The 26,439-nt window shown below is 38.1% G+C and overlaps 1 long non-coding RNA gene across 1 annotated transcript in view; it reads right to left on the bottom strand.

Annotated features, from left to right (window-relative positions):
• Positions 1-21,530: 21,530 nt before the first annotated feature.
• Positions 21,531-26,439, bottom strand: part of LOC140627332 (uncharacterized) — a 162,092-nt gene continuing 157,183 nt past the window's right edge. Inside the window, exon 5 of the long non-coding RNA XR_012026139.1 lies at positions 21,531-21,660. This is a non-coding gene — a long non-coding RNA (uncharacterized lncRNA). The remainder of the gene's footprint in view (positions 21,661-26,439) is intronic.

Here is a 26,439-nt window from a genome sequence, read left to right as displayed (position 1 = left end):
AACAGATCCAAAACCAGCAAGGAAATGGAATCAGTAATCAAAAAACTCCCCAAAAAACAAAGTCCAGGGCCAGATGGCTTCAAAGGGGAACTCCAGCACACATTTAAAGAAGAGTTAATATTTGTTCTTCTGAAATTGTTCCAAAAAATAGAAATGGACAGAAAACTTCCAAACTCATTCCATGAGGCTAGCATTATCTTGATTCCAAAACCAGACAGAGACTCCACTAAAAAGGAGAAATACAGGCCAGCATCCCTGATGAACATGCATGCAAAAATTCTCAAGATGCTAACGAATCGAATCCAATAGTACATTAAAAGATTATTCACCATGATCAAGTGGGCTTTATTCCTGTGCGTCACAGGTGCTCAGTATTTACAAATCAATCAACATGGTACATCATATTAACAAAAGAAAAGATGAAAATCATATGAGCCACACTCATTTCTAACTACTTGTCACTATTGCTCCCCTAGTGCTTCACAAATCTCTCCTACTTGCTTCTCTCTACTAATTTGTTTCAAGTTAGTCTGGTCTCCAGATCTATTTTTCCACTACTATGCTTGACCTTGTCCTGACAGAGCCACAAGTTGGCTAGAAACACATTTTGAAGCAGTAAGGAATTGAAGTAGTAGGAACTTTATTTTTTATAGCTTCTTTATTCGGAGCCTTGTGCTCAACTTACTTTTCCCAACAAACGGTTGGTCTTGACCTACATGTTTTTTAGTTAAAATCTAAATCCACTATTTGTTTCCCTATAGTAAATATTGTACATTTTATTTTGTGAGATACTTCAGCATTAGGCAGAAAACGTTGCTTTTAATTTTTATATCACCTGTCTATGTGATAATGGGCAAACCACTTAATCTAAGTGTTATATCTCTCCTCTATAATATGGATTATTTGTGACTATGAGATAACAAATGTGAACACCTTTGAAAATGCAACGCACAAAATTTTGTGGGTTTGTATTAGATGTGAGGTTTATTACTACAATTGATATTGGTCTGATTGTCAGCGAAAAAAAATCATCTTAAGAACTTTGACTACTAGATAAATGTATTGGGTCCTGCCTTCCCATGCTCTTTATCCAATAATGCAAAAAGAAGAAAGCTTTCACGAAGTACTGGTGTTTGAAAGTGGAGCAATGCAGTATTCTATTGTTTTAATAATGCCTATCTTGCCTGAAACATTAAGAAAACAATTTAAATCTCCTAAGGCAAGTGTTTTTTATCAATCTGTACTTATCTTGCCACCTAGTGTTGTAGGTTTGAATAGCAGTGTTTTCACAATGAGTTTTAAATAAGCTAATTACTTCATTTGCTTTCATTTGGATAATTTTCTCTATGTTGTTACAATTCTGTGTTTTCTTGAATGTTTTTGAAATTGTTTCAAATTAAATATGAATTTAGGGGTGCTTAATATTTCAGAGAGGTGTTTGACAATGTTTTGGGTATGACTCCAGAAGTATCAACTGTTTAGCACTTTTGATATACAGACAAAAGACAATAAAGAAAATATTCTAAGTTATCCCTCCCAAAGCCGATTGGTATATACAGAAATGATAAAATCGTTATTAAGATTTTCAAGTGCTCTCATGGGTATCAATTAAACCTTCTAAAAAAAAATAATAAACCTTCTAAAAGTCATATCTGTGCTTATATTTTTACAATGTCAATACTTCTTATTACTATCTCTTTTAGAACTCTATGTAAGTATGACCATTAAATATTAAACCAACCAAATCGGCTATTTGTGAGGAGGAGGGATTTTGCCTACAGGCAAGGATTTCCTGTTTGGAAAATGTGAAGAAACTGAACATAAAAACAAGAGATGGGATCGAACAAAAAAAGAAAACGATAAGGTGGTATGACTGTGTTGATAATCAGAGCAGTTTGTAAAAGGTCAAAGAGTCATGGCCAAGAGAAGTAAAATATAAGACAAGGATATTAACATTTCTACTAATAGAGATATGTTTTCCTGGAAGAGCTGTCTTTATGAGAAACAAAAGCAATAGAGGAAACACTGTGATAACCAAATAGAAAACTCACTGAATACATTATGCTGAACATACGAGGTATATTCCTGGAAATCTGGGAACTGAAACATAGCATTTAAGTTAATAGGTAAGTACTCAACCAGTGTAACAGATGGGTGAGACAATTCTTTATCTAGATTTCCTTCATTAGTACTTATTAACAGCAGATGTAATTTGTCCATCTCCATTTTATATGAGTGACTTATTTGAGATTGCATATGGCTATCAGTGTTACTTGGGCTGAGCCTAGGCATTGTGATTCAAAGACAAACTTAAATTATCATGTCACTTGCCCCTGACTCCATTGAGTGATTGTGTGTTTTAAATTTTGCTTGTTTGGGATCCCTGGGTGGTGCAGCGGTTTGGCGCCTGCCTTTGGCCCGGGGCATGATCCTGGAGACCCGGGATCGAATCCCACGTCGGGCTCCCGATGCATGGAGCCTGCTTCTCCCTCTGCCTGTGTCTCTGCCTCTCTGTCTCCCTCTGTGTGACTATCATGAATAAATAAATAAAATCTTTAAAAAAAATAAATAAATAAATTTTGCTTGTTTTTTCTTTTGTAGGAGATGTAGAAGGCTAGAGGTGTTGAGTTTTCCAATATCCCTTATATGTATCATAAGCAACCCAGTTTTAGTTAGTGTCCTGGCCAATACATTAAGATTTAAGTGCTTTGAACACAGGTATCTGTAAGTATCCCTTGTGAGGTATTTAAGAATCACTGCAACATGGCCACAGAAACTACATTTGGAGAGGCATATGAAATTAAAGGATTTATTATACTCACAGGTCCTAGAGAACAGCACAGCACACCACAAAGGGTACCATATGGGAGGAAGTCCAAGGAAACAGGCTTAAGTAAGCACGTGAGGAGCCAATAGAGAGTGGGGACCACTGAACAAGGGTCAGAGTGGAGTACACAAGTAAAAGGCATGGGGGATTTCATTGTTGAGTTTTCATTGGCAGTCACAGAGGATAGCAAGAAGGGGAATTTGTGGCAGGGAGCAGACTTATCACACTGGTGCACATGGTCCCCCAAGTGGGGTGTTCATAGCTTCTTTGTGGAGATGTTGACATAGCAAAAAATATGAAGTTTTAAAATTTACTGAAAAAAAAGTAGGGCACATAGGTGGTTCAGTTACTATGGCACGTGACTTTATCTCGGGGTTGTGAGTTCAAGCCCCATGTTGCGTATAGATATTACATAAAAATAAAATCTCCAAATTTTTTAATGAAATTTAAAATACAGTATTATGCTATTATTTTCTGGAATTCCATAGCCAAATAATGAATAATATTCACATACCTGGTACAATGAATGCTATTTCTCAATAAATATTTATTGAGTGAATGAATAAGTAATGAAAGAAATAGTCTTGATTTTCAACATTGATTCCCTATAAAGGCCTTCATCTCCTCCACACCTGAAATCCTGTCTTTCATATGTAACACTCACAACAAACAAATACCCCATAATATAAACACCCCTTTAATATTATCCTGATTTTTAAAAAATCAATATTCTGGTTATCATTTTCTATATAAAAATTCATCTCAAAACTTGTTTTAACATTTTTTATCTGAGAGAGAGAGAGAGAGAGAGCATGCAGGGTGAAGGGCAAATGGAGAGAGGGAGAATCTCAAGTAGACTCCATGCTGAGTGCAGCGCCCAACACAGGGCTCAAACTCATGACCCCAAGATCACGACCTGAGCTGAAACAAAGAATTGGATGCTTAACTGACTGAGCCACCTAGGTGCCCCAAAACTTGTTTAAATATTGTTCTTAAAAACAGATTATCCCTGGATGTCTCAGCAGTTTAGCACCTGCCTTTGGCCCAGGGAGTGATCCTGGAGTCCCAGGATCAAGTCCCACATCAGGCTCCCTGCATGAAGCCTGCTTCTCCCTCTGCCTGTGTCTCTGCCTCTCTCTCTCTCTGTGTCTCTCATGAATAAATAAATAAAATCTTTTAAGAAAAACAGATTATTTTTCATCAAGAGTCTGTGAATTCATTGATCTCAGCTGGATGGTCTTTGCTTGGGACCCATATGTGTTTGCCGGATAGGGGCTGGGGATGAAATAATCTGAAGCCTAAGAAGGTTTGATGGCCAAGATGTTTTAGACGTAACTGGAAGTTATTGGGTAGCTGTCAACTGGGAGTAAAGCTGATACTGTGAACTGCAGCATCTCTAAGTGATGTCTCCACACAAATCATAATTTTCAAATCATGGTGGCTGGGTTCTTAGAAGGAATATACCAAGAACATTCATTCTGAAAGAACCAAGTGGAATAAGGTCTAGATGTATAATTTGTCTTATCATAATCTCTGCAATATTCTATTAGTCAAAGTAGTCACAGAACCTGCCAAGATTCAAAAGGAGAGGAAGTAGTTTCCATCTCTCTTAAAGGGATGGTCACAGAAACCAGTTATCTCAATTTTCTTTAAGTCAAAAAACATAAAATATTAATAATAAACATCTTATTACTGTTGTTGTTGCTATTATTTCCCATATTTCTCACTGATTCTTAAGATCACATAATCTTATGTCCTGATTTTGTATTTGAGGAAAGTGAGGATGAACATAGTTTTGTAACTTGGCAAAAGTCACACAGTAAGAACTCAAACACAGATATGCCTTTGCCATTTTATTTCATTATCCTTTCATTTTACCAAGAAATTTAATAAGATTTCCTGTTCTGTCTCACAACATAGCTAAATTCCTATGTTTCTAACATATCCATCATCTGCTCTGTTCCTGCCTATGCCATCTTACATCTCCCTGCTTCCTCTGTACTGTCCTTCCCATGATGCCCTTATTCCTCTGATCTGGGATGCCCCCAACCTCACCTCTTCCAACTTAAATCCTCCCAACCATTTATGCCCTCATTAACCAACAATCTTTTCTTTGAATACCTTCCTAAATATATGGCACCCCATAATGACTTCCCCTCCTACAGAGTTAAAACATATTTTTTTAATGTGATGGTTCATGGACTTGTTTTCACATGTGTTAGTTTTATCTTTCCAATAAATATTAGAAATTTCTATGGCTATGATCTATGTCACTAAGTCTTAATATTCCTTCTGAATCTCTTGTAACTCCCACCCTCTAAGAATGGTACACCAGAGAATTGGTGATAAATTACACCATGGTACATAAGTCATGCTAGAGTCAACTGGAACCCTCCATACAAAAATTATCAATGGAAATATTAGTCTGAAGTAACTATTTTGACTGTAGTTAAGTCGAGCATAATATGCAGACCATACATTCATACAAATTTTTGCTGCATTCACCCGTTAGCCTTCTCAGCAAATTAGAGCAAAAACCCTATGGAGCAAAGTGGCCAAGCAAAACAGCAGAGCTAGTGGCTACATGCTGTGATTTCTAAATTTCCATTAAAGAACATTTTCCTTTCTGCTAGGTAGAGACTGAAATGCCTTTGATTGGATAATTCATTCCACAATTAAGAATTAAGCTTGAGGCACAAGTTCACTAAAATTTTAAGATCTTTTCAAAAGCAGGTTCTGATCTGTTATAAAGGGTAAAGGGATAAGAAGTTGCTGAGCATATTATAGGTAAGTGGGTTTCCTAAGAAAGAAAAAAGGAAATGAGGAGACAAGGATACCTGTTTGCCTGGAGTCACGCCTGCTAATGTTTCTAACTTGCCAAACGAGAAAAGAGGATGCCCTGAAGCAGCAATCCTCCAGGAGTGAAATATAGAAATTTCCTAATATCCTGTGAGGTCCAAACCTTCAGCCTTCCCCTTCCATATCTTTCATTCATGCACGTAACCACACTGCAGGCTAAAGGTTTGTAAAATGCTGCCTTGAAATGGTGAGCACTGGAGAGAGGATAAAGCGAGACAAAATTTTGCATCATCCTTCCCTGCACCACCTTCCTTATCCCATAGAGTTTATTTTATTACTTTTTTAACTTAAATTTTAGTTAACATACAGTGTAATATTGGGTTCTGGAGTATAATTCAGTGATTCGTCATTTACATACAACACCCACTGCTCATCATAACAAGTGCTCTCCTTAATATCTATCACTCATCTAGCCTATACCCCTCCCACGTCACCTTCCACCAACCCTCATATTGTCCTCTATCTTTAAGACTCTATTATGGCTTGTCTCCCTCTCCCCTTTTATTCTTTTCCTCCTTCCCACATGTTCATCTGTTTTCCACATATGAGTGAAATCATACGCTATTTGTCTTTCTCTGACTGACTTATTTCACTTAGCATAATATACTCTAGCACCAGCCATGACACTGCAAATCATAAGATTTTTTCTTTTTTTTTTTTTTTAGATTTTTTCTTTTTGATGGCTGTGTATTACTTCATTGTGTATATATGCCACATCTTCCTTATCTATCCTTCAGTCCATGGGCATATAGGCTCTCTCCATAGTTTGGTTATTGTTGATAATACTCCTATAAACATCAGGATACAGGTGCCCCTTCAAATCAGTATTTTTGTATCCTTTGGGTAAATACCTAGCACTGCAACTTCTGGTTCATAGGGTAGTTCTATTTTTAACCTTTTGAGGAACCTCTATATTGTTCTCTAGAGTGGCTGCTCCAGTTTGCATTCACACCAACAGTGCAAGAGGGTTCCCCTTGCTCTGCATCCTCATCAACACCTGTTGTTTCTTCGTTGTTAATTTCAGCCATTCTGACAGGTGTGAGATGGTATCTCAACATGGTTTCAATTTGTATTTCCCTGATGATGAGTGATGTTGAGCATCTTTTCATGTCTGTTAGTCATCTGGATGTCTTTTTTGAAAAAATGTATACTCATGTTTTCTGCCCACTTCTTAACTGGGTTGTTTGTTTTTTGGGTGTTGAGTTTGATAACTTCTTTGTGGATTTTGGATATGAACCCTTTACCAGATTGTCATTTGTAAATATCTTCTCCCATTCTATAGACTGTCTTACAGTTTTGTTATTTCATTTTTTGCGTGTGCAGAAGCTTCCTATCTTGATGAAGTCCCAATAGTTCATTTTTGCTTTTGTTCCCTTGCCTCTGTTGAAATGACTAGTAAGAAGTTGCTATGGCTGAGGTCAAAGAGGTGGCTGCCTGAGTTCTCCAGGATTTTGGTGGTTTCCTGTCTCACATTAAGGTCTTTCACCCATTTTTAATTTATCTTGTGTATGGTGTAAGAAAGTGGTCCAGTTTCATTCTTCTGCATGTGGCTCTCCAGTTTTCCCAAAACCATTTGTTGAAGAGACTTTTTTTCCCCACTGGATATTCTTTCCTGCTACGTCAAAGATTGGATGAACATAGAACTGTGGGTCAATTTCTAGGTTTTCTATTATGTTCCATTGATCTACGTGTCTGTTTTTGTGACAGTATGATACTGTCTTGATGACCTCTACAGCTTTGTAATATAGCTTGAAATATGGAATTGTGATGCCTCTAGTTTTGTCCTTTTCAGAATTGCTTTGGCTATTCAGAGTCTTTTGAGGTTCCAGACAAATTTCAGGATTGTTTATTTTAGCTCTGTAAAAAGTGCTGGTGGTATTTTGATAGGGATTGCATTAGGTAGATTGCTTTGGGTAGTACAAACACTTTAACAATGTTTGACCTTCCAATCCATAAGCATAGAATGTGCTTCCATATCTATGTGTCCTCATCAATATCTTTCTTTTTTTAAATTTTATTTGTTTATTCATGAGAGACACACAGAGAAAGAGAGAGAGAATGAGAGAGAGAGAGGCAGAGGGAGAAGCAGGCTCCATGCAGGGAGCCCAACGTAGGACTCGATCCCAGGTCTCCAGGATCACATCCTGGGCTGAAGGCAGCGCTAAACCGCTGAGCCACCCAGGCTGCCCTCTTCAATATCTTTCATAAGTGTTCTATAGTTTTCAGAGTATAGATCTTTCACTTCTTTAGTTAGACTTTTTCCTAGGTATTTTATTCTTTTTGACGCAATTTCAAATAGAATTGATTCCTTGATTTCTCTTTCTGCTGCTTCATTATTGGCCTATAGAAATGTAACAAATTTCTCTACATTCACTTTATATCCTGCGACTTTGCTGAATCCATGTATGAGTTCTACCTTTTTTTGGTGGAATCTTCTGGATTTTCTACATAGAGTACTATGTCATCTGCATTTGTAAAGTTTGACTTCTTCCTTGCCAATTTAAATGCCTTTTACTTCTGTCTGTTGTCTGATTGTTGGAGCTAAGACTTCCAATACTATGTTAAATAGTAATGGTGAGAGTAGCTATCCCTGTCTTGCTCCTGACCATCGAGGAAAAGCTCTCAGTTTTTCCCATTGTGGATGATATTAGCTGTGGGTCTTTCATACACAGCCTTTATGTTGTTGAGGTATGGTCCATTTATTCCTAGTTTGTTAAGGGTTTTTATCAGGAAAGAATGATGTATTTTGTCAAATGCTTTTTGTGCATCTATTGAGAGTATCATATGGTCCTTGCTTTTATCGGTATGGTTTATCACATTGACTTCTTTGCGAACATTGAACCACTCCTAAGCCCAGGAATAAACACAGTTGATTGTGGTGAACAAATATTTTAATGTGCTCTTGAATTTTATTTGCTAGTATTCTACTGAGAATTTTTGCATCTGTGTTCATCAGGGATATTGGCCTGTAAGTTTACTTTTTAGTGGGGTCTTTGGTTTTTGAATCAAGGTAATGCTGGCTTCATGGAATGAGTTTGGAAGTTTTCCTCCCATTTCCATTTTTGGGAACAGTTTGAGAAGTGTAACATTAACTCTTTAAATGTCTGGTAGAATCACCCTGGGAAGCCATCTGGCCCAAGACTTTTTTTTTTTTTCTTTTTTTTTTTTTTTTGGTGTGGGGGAGATTTTTGATTACCCATTCCATTTCTTCACTGACTATCGGTGTGTTCAATTTTTCTATTTCTTCCTGTTTCAGCTTTGGTAGTTTGTAAGTTTTCTAGGAATTTGTCCATTTCTTCCAGATTGCTCTGTTTCTTTTTTTTAAGATTTTATTTATTTATTCATGAGAGACACAGAGAGAAAGAGAGAGACAGACAGAGACACAGGCAGGGGGAGAGCGGACTCCATGCAGGGAGCCCAATGTGGGACTCAATCCTGGGACTCCAGGACCAAGCCCTGGGCCAAAGGCAGACGCTCAACCACTAAGCCATCCAGAGATCCCCAGATTGCTCTGTTTCTTGCATTATATTTTTTCATAGTATTCTCTTATAATTGTTTTTCTTTTGGTGGTGTTGGTTGTGATCTCTCCTCTATCATTGTTGATTTTTCTATTTGAGTCCTTTATCTTTTCTTTTTGATAAGTCTGGCTAGGGTGTTATCAATTTTATTAATTCTTTTGAAGAAACATATCTTAGTTTCAATGATCTAGATTAGAACATCTCTTAGATTCAATGATCTGTTCTACTGTATTTTTCATTTGTTTGTTTCTATATCATTTATTTCTGCTCTAATTTATTATTTCCCCTCTTCTGCTGGCTTTAGGTTTCATTTGCAGTTCCTTTTCTAGATCCTTTAGCTATAAGATTAGGTTGTGTATTTGAGACTTTTCTCACTTCTTGAGGTAGTCCTGTACTGAAATATACTTCTCTCTTAAAATTGTCTTTGCTGCATCCCAGAGGTTTTGGACTATCATGTTTTCATTTTCATTTGTTTCCATTATTTTTTTATTTCTTCTTTGATTTAGGAGATAAAGTATTCATTCTTTAGTAAGATGTTATTTCACCTCCATGTATTTGTGGTCTTTCCAAATTTTTTGTGATTGACTTCCAGTTTCATAGCATTGGGGTTTGAAAATATTCATGGTGTGATCTCGGTCTTTATATTTGTTGAGAGCTGATTTGTGACCCAGTTTGTGATCTACTCTGGAAAACGTTTCATGTGGAATTGAAAAGAATGTGTATTCTGCTGCTTTAGGATGAAATGCTCTGAATATATCTGTTAAGTACATCTGGTCCAGTGCATCATTCAAAGCCATCATTTTTTGGTTGATTTTCTACTTAAGATGATCTGTCCACTGCTGTAAGTGGGGTGTTAAAGTCCCCTACTACTATTGTATGAGTTTCTTTATGTTTGTTTTTAATTGATTTATATATTTGGGTGTTCCCATGTTGGCTTAAATATTTTTAATTGTTAGATCTTCCTAATGGATAGACCCCTTAATTATAACATAATGCTCTTCTTCATCTCTTGTTATAGTCTTTGCTTTAAATCTAGTTTGTTTGATATAACTGTGGCTATTCTGACTTTCTTTTGACATCCATTAGTATAATAGATGGTTCTCCATCCCCTCACTTTCAATCTGCAGGTGTCTTTAGGTCTAAAATGAGCCTCTTGTAGGAAGAATATAGACGGAGCTTGTGTTTTTATCCATTCTGATACCCTATGTCTTTTGATTGGTGCATTTAGTCCATTTACATTCAGAGTGATTATTGAAAGATATGAATTTAGTGCTGTTGTGTTACCTAGGGAATTGCAAAACAAAAACAAAAACAAACAAACAAAAAACAAAGTTCTTGTGGCATAGAACCATCCATTCTAGTACCTGTTTATAATTTTTAAATGGAAATATAGAATCAAATGATATAGCCAATCTAAGTTAAAGAAGTATCACTTTTGGTGTGTTCCTAAAATAATTGCACATACTAACATATTATTTATTAATATTTGAAATCTCCTTTACTTATTTTTTTTTAATTTTTATTTATTTATGATAGTCACAGAGAGAGAAAGAGAGAGAGGCAGAGACATAGGTAGAGGGAGAAGCAGGCTCCATGCACCGGGAGCCCGATGTGGGATTCGATCCCGGGTCTCCCGGATCGTGCCCTGGGCCAAAGGCAGGTGCCAAACTGCTGCGCCACCCAGGGATCCCCTTTACTTATTTTTTTAACTTTTCAAGTGATACATTGAAGAAATAAAACAAAGAGGCTGGAAGGCTGGGAACCAAATTTGATACCAATCAAAATGTACATGTAAAACAATAGCAAAAATGTTCCTTATTCCAAAGTTGAGTCCAGAAAAAAAAAAAAAGGCGAGGAGTGCTTGGGTGGCTCAGTGGGTGAAGTATCTGCCTTCAGCTCAGGTCATGATCTCAGGGTCCTGGGGTCGAGCCCCACATCAGGCTCCCTGCTCAGCAGGGAGTCTGCATCCCCTCTTTCCCTCTGCTACTGCCTCTGCTTGTTCTCTCCCTCTCTCTCTCTCTCATAAATAAATAAAAATCTTAAAAAAAAGACTGAAATGAAATATACCAAGAATACATCCCAAAGAAGACAGTATTAGATAGAAATATGTATAGGATTTATGAAAATGAAAACCTACATTTGATAGTAAAGCCAGTAGTTTTTAAGTCTAGTACACATCCCCAAGATGCCAAGATTAACCTTCTAATAACTTTCATTTCTTTTCTGGAGGCTGGACATGTTCTTATCCAGTTATCCTGCCCTAAACCACGTGCAAACATCATCAAAACAGAGAATTGAAAAACAAAAACAAAAAAATAGAACTGCTATTCTCAAGTGGTGTAGAGCAACTATTTGAATAATTCTTATAGTAAAATTACTAGATAAATAAATAAATAAAAATATTAGACCTACTCATGGCTTTTGTGTAAGAATAAAATAGTCTTAGAACATCTTCTAAGTAGAGAATCAGTTTCCAAATATATTAGAAAAAAAATTTACTAAGCTTTGTTGAAGATAACTATTTTTCTGTTCTTCAAGTTTTGGACTTTGATGCCAATAAATCATTCATATAGTCAATTGTGATCTGTTTCTATTCCTTTCAGATACTTGAAATAACATTTTAAAGATTAGCAGAATGAGGCACAAATTTTGGAAAATATGGAACTTGAGAAAGCACTTGGTCCCTGAAAGCCTAAGTAGGAGGCGATATTTTAGAAATCTTAACTACTTTATATTTAAGAGTAACACTGCCAATAAATAAACTACTGAAGACTGTTGCAAAATGCACAAGAGGGAAAGATTATTAAACCATATTTTATATTACTTTTTTTTTTATTTTTCTCTTGGTGTTCCTAGACTACAATGCTTAATGTGAGGCATTAAAATGTTATGGTTAGTTCAGAATCATATCAACATTTAAATACCATATATGTACTCTAAAATGTATTCTTTTATGTATTATTTATTTAAGAACTTTTATATATTCAAACCAATATTTAATGCTATAAAAATGGAGAGCATTCAGTTATCAATCTTTTTTATTGCATCATTATTTACCATTTTGAAAGATATGATTTTGTAACACTCTACATTTTGCACTTGTGTTCTGCTTTAATATCCTATTTATAGTGATTCCAAATTTGATCCATTTAACTGTTAGCTAAAGTGCACAAATAGCCAAAATTAAACCTCGCTACAGTTTGCTGAGTGCAGTAAAGATAGCAAATCTCACTTTGCTGCAAATTCTGGTTCAATTCAAAAGACGAAAGGAAAGACTAATAATACAGAAATCTCAGGATTGATAGTATTAAAATATATTTTCAGATTTAGAAGAGCTTTTTTCATTAGATTATTTCTCAACACAATCATACAGTAAGGTTGAATTAAAATAGACATGGTCAAAAAAATAAAATAAAATAGACATGGTCAACAGATTTGGTTAACTCTCAGGATAAATTACAGGTTAACATGATTAGGTATCTGGAAGTAATTACATAACCTAATTTTTTTCTATCACATCACAAAATCAGAAAATGCAAACATTGGGGATCCCTGGGTGGTTCAGCGGCTTGGCACCTGCCTTCGGGCCAGGGACTGATCCTGGAGTCCAGGGATCGAGTCCCACATCAGGCTTCCTGCATGGAGCCTGCTTCTCCTCTGTCTGTGTCTCTGCTGCTCTCTCTCTCTCTGTGTGTCTCTCATGAATAAATAAATAAAATCTTTTTTTAAAAAAAGCAAATGCAAACATAAATCAAAATATAAATACAAAATGACAAAATGATATATAATAAAAAAACAGAAGAGAGTTACATACCTGTCTTTTATAATATAAAGTTATGGAGTCACAGACTCAATGCCTCTACTTCCAGATTTTCATTGGGTTTTATTTAATTTTTCTTTAAATTCAATTAGTCAACAGATAGTACATACTTAGTTTCAGATGTAGTGTTCAATGATTTATCAGTTGCATATATAATGCAGCACTCAACATATCACGTGCCCTCCTTAATACCCACAACAGAATTATCTTATCCTCCCACCCACTTGCCTTACAGCAACCCTCAGTTTGTTTCCTTCTGTTTTCTTTATTGGAGTTCAATTTGCAAAAATATAGCATATCACCCAGTGTTCATCCCAACAAAGCCCCACTCTGTGCCTGTCACCAGTCACCCCAACCCCCGCCCACCTCCCTTTCCACTACCCCTTGTTCTTTTCCCAGAGTTAGGAGTCTCTCAGGTTCTGTCATCCTCACTGATATTTCTCACCCATTTTCTCTCCTTTCCCCTTTATTTCCTTTCACTATTTTTTATATTCCCCAAATGAATGAGACGATATAATGTTTGTCCTTCTCCGATTGACTTATTTCACTCAGCATAATACCCTCCAGTTCCATCCATGTCGAAGCAAATGGTGGGTATTTGTTGTTTCTAATGGCTGAGGAATATTCCATTGTATACATAAACCACATCTTCTTTATCCATTCATCTGTCAATGGACACCGAGGTTCCTTCCACAGTTTGGCTGTTGTGGACATTGCTGCTATAAACATTGGGGTGCAGGTGCCCGGGTATTTCACTGCATCTGTATCTTTGGGGCAAATTCCCAGCAGTGCAATTACTGGGTCATAGGGCAGATCTCTTTTTAACTCTTTGAGGAACCTCCACACAGTTTTCCAGAGTGGCTGCACCAGTTCACATTCCCACCAACAGTGCAAGAGAGTTCCCTTTTCTCCACATCCTCTCCAACATTTCTTGTTTCCCGTCTTGTTAATTTTCGTCATTCTGACTGGTGGGATCTCACTGTAGTTTTGATTTGTATTTCCCTGATGGCAAAGGATGCAGAGCATTTTCTCATGTGCCTGTTGGCCATGTGTATGTCTTCCACGAAATTTCTGTTCGTGTCTTTTGCCCATTTCATGACTGGATTGTTTGTTTCTTTGCTGTTGAGTTTAATAAGTTCTTTATAGATCTTGGATACTAGTCCTTTATCTGATACGTCACTTGCAAATATCTTCTCCCATTCTGTAGGTTGTCTTTTAGTTTTGTTGACTGTTTCTTTTGTTGTGGAGAAGTTTTTTATCTTGATTAAGTCCCAATAATTCATTTTTGCTTTTGTTTCCCTTGCCTTCATGGATGTATCTTGCAAGGAGTTGCTGTGGCCAAGTTCATAAAGGGTATTGCCTGTGTTCTCCTCTAGGATTTTAATGGATTCTTGTCTTACATTTACATCTTTCACTCATTTTGAGTTTATCTTCATGTATGGTGTAAAGAGAATGGTCTAGTTTCATTCTTCTGCATGTGGATGGCCAATTTTCCCAGCACCATTTATTGAAGAGACTGTCTTTTTTCCAGTGGATAGTCTTTCCTCTGTCGAATATTAGTTGACCATAGAGTTGAGGGCCCATTTCTAGATTCTCTATTCTGTTCCATTGATCTATATGTCTGTTTTCGTGGCAGTACCACACTGTCTTGATGACCACAGCTTTTGTAGTACAACCTGAAATCAGGCATTGTGATGCCTCAAGCTCTGGTTTTCTTTGTTAATATTCCCCTGGCTATTTGGGGTCTTTTCTGATTCCACACAAATCTTAAGATGATTTGTTCCAACTCTCTTAAGGAATTTCATGGTATTTTGATAAGGATTGCACTGAACGTGTAAATTGCCCTGGCTAGCATAGACATATTCACAATATTAATTTTTCCAATCCATGAGCATGGAATATTTTTCCATCTCTTTGTGTCTTCCTCAATTTGTTTGAGAAGTGTTCTGTAGTTCTCAGGGTATAGGTCCTTTACCTCTTTGGTTAGGTTTATTCCTAGGTATCTTATGCTTTTGGGTGCAATTGTCAATGGAACTGACTCCTTAATTTCTTTCTTCAGTCTCATTGTTAGTGTATAGAAATGCCACTGATTTCAGGGTATTTGATTTTGTATCCTGTCACACTGCAAATTGCTGTATGAGTTCTAGCAATCTTCGGGTGGAGTCTTCAGGGTTTTCTATGGACAGTATCATATCATCTGCAAAGAGGGAGAGTTGACTTCTTCTTTGTCAATTTGAATGCCTTTTATTTCCTTTTGTTGTCTGATTGCTGAGGCTAGGACTTCTAGTACTATGTTGAATAGCAGTGGCGAGAGTGGACATCCCTGTCTTGTTCCTGATCTTAGGGGAAAGGGTCCCAGTGTTTCCCCACTGAGAATGATATTGGCTGTGGGCTTTTTGTAGATGGCTTTTAAGATGCTGAGGAATGTTCCCTCTTTCCCTACACTATGAAGAGTTTTGATCAGGAATAGATGCTGTATTTTGTCAAATGTTTTCTCTGCATCTATTGAGAGGATCATATGGTTCTTGTTTTTTCTCTTGTTGATAGGATCTATCACATTGATTGCTTTACGAGTGTTGAACCAGCTTTGCCTCCTGGGGATAATTCCCACTTGGTCATGGTGGATAAACTTCTTAATGTACTGTTGGATCCTATTGGCTAGTATCTTTTTGAGAATTTTTGCATCTCTGTTCATCAGGGATATTTGTCTGGAATTCTCCTTTGTGGTGGGGTCTTGTCTAGTTTTGGAATTAAGGTGATGCTGGCCTCATAAAACGAGTTTGGAACTATTCCATCCCTTTCTATCTTTCGGAACAGCTTTAGTAGAATAGGTGTTGTTTCTTCTTTAAACGTTTAATAGAACTCCCCTGGGAAGCCATCTGGCCCTGGACTTTTGTGACTTGGGAGGTTTTTGATGACTGTTTCAATTTCCTACCTGGTAATCAGCCTGTTCAGGTTTTCTATTTCTTCCTGTTCCAGTTTTGGTAGTTTGTGGTTTTCTAGAAATTATCCATTACTTCTAGATTGCCTAATTTATTGGCGTATAGCTGTTCATAATATGTTTTTAAAATCGTTTGTATTTCCTTCGTGTTGGTGGTGATCTCTCCTTTTTCATTCGTGATTTAATTAATTTGAGTCTTTTCTCTCTTCTTTTTAATAAGGCTGGCTAGGGATTTATCTATCTTCTTGATTCTTTCAAAGAACCATCTCCTGGTTTTGTTGATCTGTTCCACAGTTCTTCTGGTCTCTATTTCATTGAGTTGTGCTCGAATCTTTATTAACTTCTGCTGGCTGAAGGTTTTATTTGCTGTTCCTTCTCCAGCTCCTTTGGGTGCTAGGTTAGCTTGTGTTTTTGAGTTCTTTACAGTTTTTTTATGGATGCTTGTATTGCGACGTATTTCCCCCTCAGGACTGCTTTTGCTGTATCCCAAAGATTTTGAAGTGTTGTATCTACATTCTTATTAGTTTCCATGAATCTTTTAATTGTTCTCTAATTTCCGGGTTGACCCTCTCATCTTTAAGCAGGATGGTCTTTAACCTCCACGTGTTTTAATTTCTTCCAAATTTCTTCTTGTGATTTAGATCTAGTTTCAAACCATTATGGTTTGAGAATATGCAGGGGACAATCCCAATCTTTTCGTATCGGTTAACACCTGATTTGTGACCCACTATGTGGTCTATTCTGGAGAAAGCTCCATGTGCACTTGAGAAGAATGTGTAATGTGTATTCAGTTGCATTTGGATGTAAAGTTCTGTTAATATCTGTGAAATCCATCTGGTTCAGTGTATCATTTAAAGCTCTTGTTTCTCTGGAGATGTTGTTCTTAGAATATCTGTCATTTACAGAAAGCGCCGGGTTAAAGTCTCCCAGTATTAGTGTATTATTATCTAAGTATGTCTTTACTTTGGTTATTAATTGATTGATATACCTGGTAGCTCCTACAGTAGGGGCATAAATAAACATGATTGTTAGGTCCTCTTGTTGGAAAGATCCCTTAAGTGTGATATAGTGTCACTCTTCACCTCTTACTACAGTCTTTGGGATAAATTTTAATTTATCTGATATGAGGATTTCTACCCCTGCTTTCTTTTGATGACCCTTTGAATGGTAAATCGTTCTGCAGCCTTTTATTTTCAGGCTGTAGGTGTCCTTAGGTCTAAAATGAGTCTCTTGTAGACAGCAAATAGATGGGGCTTGCTTTTCTATTCAGTCTGAAACCCTGTGCCTTTGATGGGATCATTAAGCCCATTCACGTTCACAGTTATTATTGAAAGATATGAATTTAGTGTCATCATAATACCTATTCAGTCCCTGTTTCTCTGGATTGTTTCTTTGGACTTCCTCTTTCTTTTACAGTCTCCCTTAATATTTCTTGCAGAGCCGGCTTGGTGGTCACATATTCTTTCAGTTTCTGCCTATCTTGCAAGCTCTTTATCTCTCCTATTCTGAATGAGAGCCTTGCTGGATAAAGTATTCTTGGCTGCAGGTTCTTCTCATTTAGGATCCTGAATATATCCGGCCAGCCGTTTCTGGCCTGCCAGGTCTGTGGAGAGGTCTGCTGTTAATCTAATATTTCTCCCCATATAAGTTAGGGATCTCTTGTCTCTTGCTGCTTTAAGGATCTTCTCTTTATCTTTGGAATTTTCAACTTTCACTATTAAATGTGCAAGTATTGAACGGTTTTTATTGATTTTAGGGGGAATCTCTCTATCTCCTGGATCTAAATGCCTGTTTCCCTCCCCAAGTTAGGGAAATTCTCAGCTATGATTTGTTCAAATACATTTTCTGGTCCTCTGTCCTTCTCAGCATCCTCTGGAACCCCAATTATATGTAGATTTTTCCTTCTGAGGCTGTCATTTATTTTCTTTACCTTTCCTCATGATCTTTTAATTGTTTTTCTCTTTTTTCCTCAGCTTCTTTCCTTGTCAGCAACTTTTATTCTATGTCACTCACTTGTTCTCCTACCTCATTAACCCTCATCATTAGGACCTCCAGTTTGGATTGCATCTCATTTAATTGATTTTTATTTTGGCCTGATTAGATCTAAATTCTGCAGTCATGAAGTCTCTTGAATCCTTTATGCTTTTTTCCAAAGCCACCAGTAGCTGTATAATAGTGCTTCTGAATTGGCTTTTTGACACTGAATTGTAATCCAAATTCTGTAACTCTGTGAGAGAGTGTACTATTTCTGATTTTTTTTATGGTGAGTTCTTCTTTCTAGCCATTTTGCTCAGTGCAGAGTGGCTAAAAATAAGTTGTACTGTAAATAGGAAGGAAAAAAGAAGAGAAAAAAGGCAAATCAAACAAAGAACAAAAATCAAAAACAAAAACACATAAAAAACAAACAAACAAAACAAAACAAAACAAAACAAAACAAAACAAAACAGGGATGGGTATCCTCTGATTCTATATACTGTAAGTCCCTCAACTTCCCCTGGAGCTTTCCAGTGCTGCTTGGCCAAGAACTTGCTCTTCCCCTGTCCTTCCGGCTAGTGTTCTGGGGGAGGGGCCTGCTGTGCTGATTCTCAAGTGTGTGCACCTGGGGGAGCTTCCCGCACCCTGCCAGGTGCAGGGCTCAGTGGGAGCTGTTTTTCCTGTGAGGCCCCTGTTCCCTGGTGGCCCCGCTCAGTCCGAGGCACAAGGTGACACCAGGAGGAACAACAACAGTGGTGGCAGCCAACTCTCCAGCCCTGGAGTCAGCTCCCGCAGTAACTACCACAGTCTCCCAGTCCGCAGGGGCCTGGATGCTCTGGGGGTGGGGGGTGCTGATCTGCACAGCTCAGGGCACCTGGCAGCGGGAGCATCCTCGCTGTCCTGTGTCCTCCTGGCCTCCGCCTTTCCCGGGGGGAGCTCAGGATCCTGGGCTGTGTCCCCCAGCACCCTGGGCTCCAGGGCCTGCGCTGCTTGAATCACGCTCCCGGGCCGTGCAGCCTCCTTCGTGCGGAGCCACTGCCAGAGCCGCTGCCTGAGCTGTTCCCGGGGCCTCACAGGGTGAGCGCTCCAGGTCGCCGTGTGTGGTGCACTCTTCCCCGGGGTGCGCCTCCTCTGTTAGTGACCCGGGAACTTGGGGGCTCCACTGCCCCTCCTGGGGTCCTGCCTGAGCTCCCTGTGAGCGCCTTTCCATCCGGGAAGATTGCTACGGTTCCTGCTTCTCTGGGACTGGGATTTCCTGTCCTGGGGGCTCTCACTGCCCCCCTTAGCCACTGGATGCTTTTCTATTCATTTATTTTTCCATCTTCCTACGTTGATAGAAGCACGAACTCTTCTCACTGTAGCATTCTAGCTGTTCTCTCTTTAAATCTCAGGCTGAATTCGTAGGTTTTCAGGATGGTTTGAAAGTTATCTAGGTAAGTTGGTGGGGATGTGTGACTTGGGGACCCTACTCTTCCACATCTTGCCCCGCCCCCCCAGTTTGTTTCCTATAGTTAAGAGTCTCTCATAGTTTTTCTCCGCCTCTGATGATTTCCCATTCAGTTTTCCCTCCCTTACCCTATGATCCTCTGCATTTTTCTCATATTTCACATATGACTGAACCCATACGATAATTATCTTTCTCCGATTGATTTATTTCACTCAGCATGATACCCCCGTTTCATCCACATTGATGTAAATGGCAAGTATTCATTCTTTCTGATGGTTGAGTAATATTTCATTGTATCATTTATTCATATCCCTTATTCATTCATCTGTTGAAGGGCATCTCGGCCATTTCCACAGTTTGGCTATTGTGGCCATTGCTGCTATAAACTTTTGGGTGCAGGATCCCCTTCAGATCACTACATTTGTGTCTTTGGGATAAATACCTGTGGTGCAATTGCTAGGTTGTAGAGTAGCTCTATTATTAACTTCTTGAGAAATCTCCATACCATTTTCCAGAGTGGCTGTACCAGCTTGCATTCCCACCAACAGTGTAAGACGGTTCCCCTTTCTCTGCATCCTCGCCAACATTTGTGGTTTCCTGTCTTGTTAATTTTAGGCAATCTGTCTGGCATGAGGTGGCATCTCATTGTGGTTTTGATTTGTATTTCCCTGATGTCAAGTGATTTGGAGCATTTTTTCATATATCTGTTGGCCATTTGTATGTCTTCTTTGGAGAAATGTCTGTTCATGTCTTCTGCCCATTTCTTGACTGGATTGTTTTTTGGGCATTGAGTTTGAGAAGTTCTTTATAGATCTTGAATACTTGTCCTTTGTCTGATATGTCATTTGCAAACATCTCCCACTCTGTAAGTTGCCTTTTAGTTTTGTTGACTGTTTCCTTTGCTGTGCAGAAGCTTTTTATCTTGATGAAGTCCCAATAGTTCATTTTTGCTTTTGTTTCTCTTGCCGCTGTTGGCCCGTCTAAGTAGTTGCTGTAGCTGAGATTGAAGAGGTAGCTGCCTGTGTTTTCCTCTAGGATTTTGATGGTTTCTTGTTTCACATTTAGGTCTTTAATCCATTTTTGTTTATCTTTGTGTATGGTGTAAGAAAATGGTCCAGTTTCATTCTTCTACATGTGGCTGTCCAATTTTCCCAACACCATTTATTGAAGATACTGTCTTCTTTCTATTGGATATTCTTTCCTGCCTTGTCGAAGATCAGTTGACCACAGAGTTGAGGTTCCACTTCTGGGTTCTCTATTCTGTTCCATTGATCTCTGTGTCATTGGGTTTTATAATAACCAGTTTCTTAGAGCATTAGCCAGTGCTTCCACACTGGAGAAGGTGAATAACTGTCGACATTTCTACTGAAATTTTCAACAATCATTTGTTTACTAAGGATGTAAAAGAGAAACTCCAGTTTCCCTTGCCTTAAGCTTTGAATCTTTTACCTTTTTTCCTTCTCTTTTCCTTTTTTCCCTTTCTTTGCTACTTCCTCCTCTCCTAAATTTCGAAAAACTGCAACACCTGCAAACACCTAAGGAAAGAACTGTTCTAATAGTTGCAAGAAGGGGATTTTACCAATGATCCTAAGCAAGAGGCACAGAAAACTTTCTCTGCCTTGAGTTCTGCAGTAAAGAAGAAACCTGAATTCTGTCACAATACCTTTTTCCCCCAATCCCTATGAAACCAATTCTGTTTCCACCTGAGCAGTTACTTGGTCTTCAAGCTCTCCTTGATACACATCAGTTAAATAAAGTCTTAAACCTCTACTTGAGTCACTTAAACTGTTTTTGGTTTATATTTTTCAACTGAGCTATTGCATTCAGACTCACTTTTCTGGGAATATAAATATTTGAAATATTAAACAGCAATAAAATTATTAGCCCAGTTCCATAATTCAGCACTACCAGATGAGTGAGCATTAACTGAAGAGGAAACATCACATCACTCTCTTGAGAGTGATCTAATGTGTGCCCTTCAATCTAACTGATTATCATTTCACTGTCAATTAACACCTTGTTGTTTTACATCAACAAAATAGAGTAAAACTATCATTATAAAAAATCCTTCTAAAAGATGATGATAAATAATAGACATACAATAAACATTTATTGCACAGATGAATAGTATGTTTCTGATACTATACCTTTATTCTTGGAATAATCATAGGGAAGGGAATGCTGATAGCTTTAGTGGAGAACTTGGTAAAGGACAGTAGCCAGTAGACAAAAGTTTCCTTTTCTACTCTTTGAGGTAGCCACTTGGACTTCTCTCTGAAATACCAATAAGCAAGTCACTATTAATATATTCATTTCTTCTTTTTTTTTATTCTGCTAACATGTAAAGATTTACTATATGCTGGACACTACATTGGGAACTCTGGGAAGTAAAAGGATGAATCAGATATAGCTTTTCATGTAAGTACCTGCCTTAGGTACGGTTGTCTGGAAAGAGATCTTGAGATGACGATTGCTATGCAGATGATTTATTAAGGGTGTGCTCATGAAGGAACCTGTATAGGGAGTGGGGAAACATAATGGGAAATTGGAGGAAGCCCATAAGGGATATGATCTCAAATCCCAGTAGAGAATAGATAGAGCCTGATACTACAAGATAGCTCTGGAGTAGAAGTTTACCTCAGAGCTGTTCTCCACAACCTCTTCACAGGAAAGAGACCTAGAATTCCATAATCCAAAATTTGTAAGGACACTGACTAAGCATTGCTGCAAGGGTTGGGCTGGAGGGAAGTGATTTCCCAGGCACTTCCTTTTCACTGAACAAAACCCCTCCAGCAGCATTTGTCCAAAGAAAAGCTGTAGGTACTGCATATTAGAAAGGGTTTGTCTCCTCACCTTGAACAAAAATATACCTGCATAGATCACCAAAAAAAATCCCTTTTAGGAATATATAGCCATGTATCTATAAGGAAAATGTAGAAGTATGGCCAAAAAAGAGTGATATACAGACCATAAAAGGGTTACAGACAAGAGACTATAGAACTTCAGAGGAGGGAAAGATCAATTGCAAGGGGATTTCTGGAAAGACTTCATGGACAAGATATTTGAAGTAGACTTTGAATACTGAGCACATTTTGATATGGATGGGAAGAATTTTATGCACTGAGGCCAGTGTTAGTAATCACATAGAAGAGAAATATTAGAGAGTATGTTTGGGTAAAATTAGATTTGGTCAGTTTCATTAGAACACAAAGAATGTATGGAAGATAAATAGGAAGTAGGCTATAACAATAGTGTAGGGGAGGACCAAGCAGATCCTTTAAATCCAGGATCAGAAATTCACAGAACAAATGGTAGGAATCAGGAGGAAGCCACTGAAGGACTGACTATAAAAGTGGCATGATAATTTTCAGATCTAATTTTGCAATCTCAGCTCATCTCTTTTTTAGCAAACATTTGAGAATTCTTAACAAAAGTAAATCTGATTTTCTTCATTTTTTAATTTAGGAAATAAATATTTATTTCATATGCTGTATTTCTACTGTACCAAAGAGTAGACATCTCTGATGTGATTACATAACCAAAGAATATCCCAACTCCAAAAATAGTTTTTTGTTTTCAGTCATTGGAAGTTCTCATTACTCAAATTGGTGAATGACTTCTAGGCTTCTATGCAACATCTCCAAAACAAACCCAACATAAGCAGCCACAGGCCTGCTGGGAAAAGCTACAGAATAGCCATGATCTTTTCGCCCTCAGTCCTTTCATTGGTAGCTAGCATTGTATAAAACATAGCTGTTCACTGCTATTGCAATTGATAGGTAGACAGCTTTGACTCTTGCAGTACACACACCACAGCTCAAGCATTCCTTGCTACCCAATAGAAACTTGGCTTGCTAATGTCCCAATAATAGGACAGAGGTAACTATTTCATTCAGGTGTTGGTAAAGAAACTAAAGAGGAAGAGTGGTGTTGCCAAGAAATCAATAACTATCACTCAATTTATTATGGGGTTTCTCTCACAGGAATAGCAGTATAAAATAAATCTAAGAAAACCAGAAGACAGTTTATGACCAAAGAGAGCTTAGAAGGTTTCAAATAATTCCATTAAATCAAGGGTATTCTAGGGCCTTTACGTGGACACTGACTTCCAAAAGCATGAATTATAAAAACAACTTAACTTTATGGAACACTTAACTACATGCTAGGCAGCAATACATATGTGATGTATCCTATTTGGTTTTTTTTAAAAATATTTTATTTATTTATTCATGAGAGACAGAGAGAGAGGCAGAGACACAGGCAGAGGGAGAAGCAGGCTCCATGCAGGAAGCCCGATGTGGGACTCGATCCCGGGTCTCCAGGATCACTCCCTGGGTGGAAGGTGGTGCTAAACCACTGAGCCACCCGGGCTGCCCCTATTTGGTTTTTAGGAGGCAAGGAAACTGAGGAGAATTCAAGAACACAAATCTAGTAAATATCAGAGCCAGGTTTTGAACCCTAAAACTCCCTCCAAAAACTATGCTTAGATATTGCTATAGACTGTGTATCCCTTCCCCAAATTCAAATGTGGGAACCCTAACCCCTAATGTTTTGGTACTAGGAGATGTTTTGATGATGAGGGTGGAGTGCTCATGAGTGATTAGTACCTTTATAAAAGAGACCCAGGAGAGCCCCCTCACCTCTTCCATCATGTGAGGACACAGTGAGAAGATGGCTGTCTAAGAACCAGAAAGTGAATCCTCACAAGACAAGGACTCTACTGGTAACTTGATTTTAAATTTCCCAGTTTCTAGCATGGTGGCAAATAAAATTCTGTTGTTTATAAGCCACCCAGTCTACAGCATTTTTGTAATAATAGCCAGGACAGAATAAGATAAAAAGAAATATCAAGAAGTGGGGTGCTGTTGTAATACCTTAAAATTTGGAATTGATTTTAGATAGAACTAGAAAAGGTAGAAGCTTTAAAAATTCTGAAGCTTATGCTGGAAAATGTCTACACCATATGAATGGACTTTTAAAGACAATTCTGATAAGAGTTCAGAAAGAAAAGATGAGCACTATAAAGACCTCAATCTGCTTAGAGATCATGTAAATAATCCTGAAGAGAATATTAGTAGAAATGTGGATGATAATGGTCATTCTGATGAGGTTTCAGACAGAAATGAGAAAAATGAGTTTGAAACTGGATAAAAGATTATCTTTGTCGTAAAGTGACAAAGAACTTGGATGAATTGTGCTCATGTTCCAGCATTTTGTGGAAAGTAGAACTTGGGAAAATGAAATTAGATATTTAGCTGAAGCTTTTTCTAAACAAGCTGCAGCTGGGCCCCTCCTAACTGCTCAGTAAAATGTGAGAAGTGAGAAATGACCTAAAGATGGAATTGGTAAGTGAAAAGGAAGTATAACTCAAAGATTTGGAAAATTCTCATGCTATCTATATTGTAAAAAATAAGGAAGCATGGTCAGAAGAGAACAGTAAGGGTGTGGCCAAGCAAGAGAAGTTTAAAATGGATCGGCCATCTCAACAGAAGCTAGCAGCTATTCTCCAAAACAATTGAAAACTGACCCTGAATGCAATTTAGAGTCTATCAGCTGCTACTCCTGTCACAGGCCCAGAGTGGAAGGGTCAGAGGCCAGAGTGGTTTCAAAGAAGGATTCATCAGTACCTGTGGGACTTCGGTGCATGCTGCCTGGCACTGCCTCACATCCCAGGCTCCACTCAACACACAGACTCCATGGTCTTCTGTCTGTTCATGTATGACTGTGGTAGGCCTTGGTACCATGCAGGCCTCCATGGCCACCCCTCTAGACAGTACAGGTGGCAAATTTTTGTGGTGTTCCCATGGTGCCATCTCTATTGACATAAAGATTACATGAGTTACGTGGTCATGGATGCCTCTACTTAGGTTTCAAAGGATGGAGCCACAAGGAGCCATAGACTTGGGACCTCAGCCCAAAAAGGCCACAGGACACAGGCCAAGAGCCACTCCTGTCCATCTTGCTAAGCAGGACATCAAGTAAGGAGGATTACTTATGGGCCTTATGATCTCAGTTTGCCTTGTGGTTTGAACTTGCTTGGGATCCCTTATCTCTTTCTTCTTTCCTATATTTCCTTTTTGCAATGGACATGTGTATCCTGTGTCTGTTCCACCATTGTGCTTGGAAGCATATAACTTGTTTGATTTCATAAGTTCACAGCTAGAGAGCAATTTGCCCCGGGATGAATCATACTTTGAGTCTTAGCCATATCTGATTTAGATGAGGCTTTAAATTTTAGAATTTAGAGTTGATGCTGGAATGAGTTAAAACTTCTAGGGTTGTTGGAATATAATGAATTTATTTGAATATGAGAAGGATAAAAATTTTGGAGGAACTTGGGGCCAAGGGCAGAATGCTATGGGCTAAATATTTACATCATCCAAAATTCATGTGTTGAAACCCTAAACTCCAACGTGATAGTGTTGAAAGGTGAAGCCTTGGGCAGGTAATTATGTCACAAGGGTTGAGCCTTCATGAATGGGATTAGTGCCCTTATATTAGAGTCCAGAGATCCCCCCCTTGCCTCTTTGCCATGTGAGGACACAGCAAAAAGATGGCCATCTCTGAACCAGGAAGCATGCTCTAAATCTCTTGGTGCCTTGGACTTCCTGTAGAAGCCTGTAGAACTAGAAGAAGGAAATCTGTACTGTTTATAAGCCACCTTGTCTAGAATATTTTTGTTATATCAGACCAAATAGACTAACAAGTGTATTAATTAAGGTTATCTCCCGAGAATAGTTGAGAGGGCTTTCTGTTGTAATCTGATGCTATATGCTTCTGGTGTGGCAAAAAAAAAACTCTCTGTAAACATGAATTAATGTGCCTTGCTTCATAAAAGTAACACTGCCATATTGAGCAAAGGCTTTTTTATTCTGAACACAATTGGTATCCATTGCATTGTGCCACACACTAATGAAAGGAATTATGGAATCCTTGCAATATAGCTCCTATACATCTCTCAAGCATCTTTCAGTGATATGGATTGTGTTCTAGTAGAGAAAACACAGGAAAACTACACGGAAAATACCAAAATGCCCTCTGGTCTTTTCAAGT

The sequence above is a fragment of the Canis lupus genome, chromosome X, assembly GCF_048164855.1.
Source record: "Canis lupus baileyi chromosome X, mCanLup2.hap1, whole genome shotgun sequence".
Classification (NCBI taxonomy): domain Eukaryota; kingdom Metazoa; phylum Chordata; class Mammalia; order Carnivora; family Canidae; genus Canis; species Canis lupus.
Note: the sequence above shows the minus strand (reverse complement) of the source record. Positions and strands in the feature narration are given on the sequence as shown.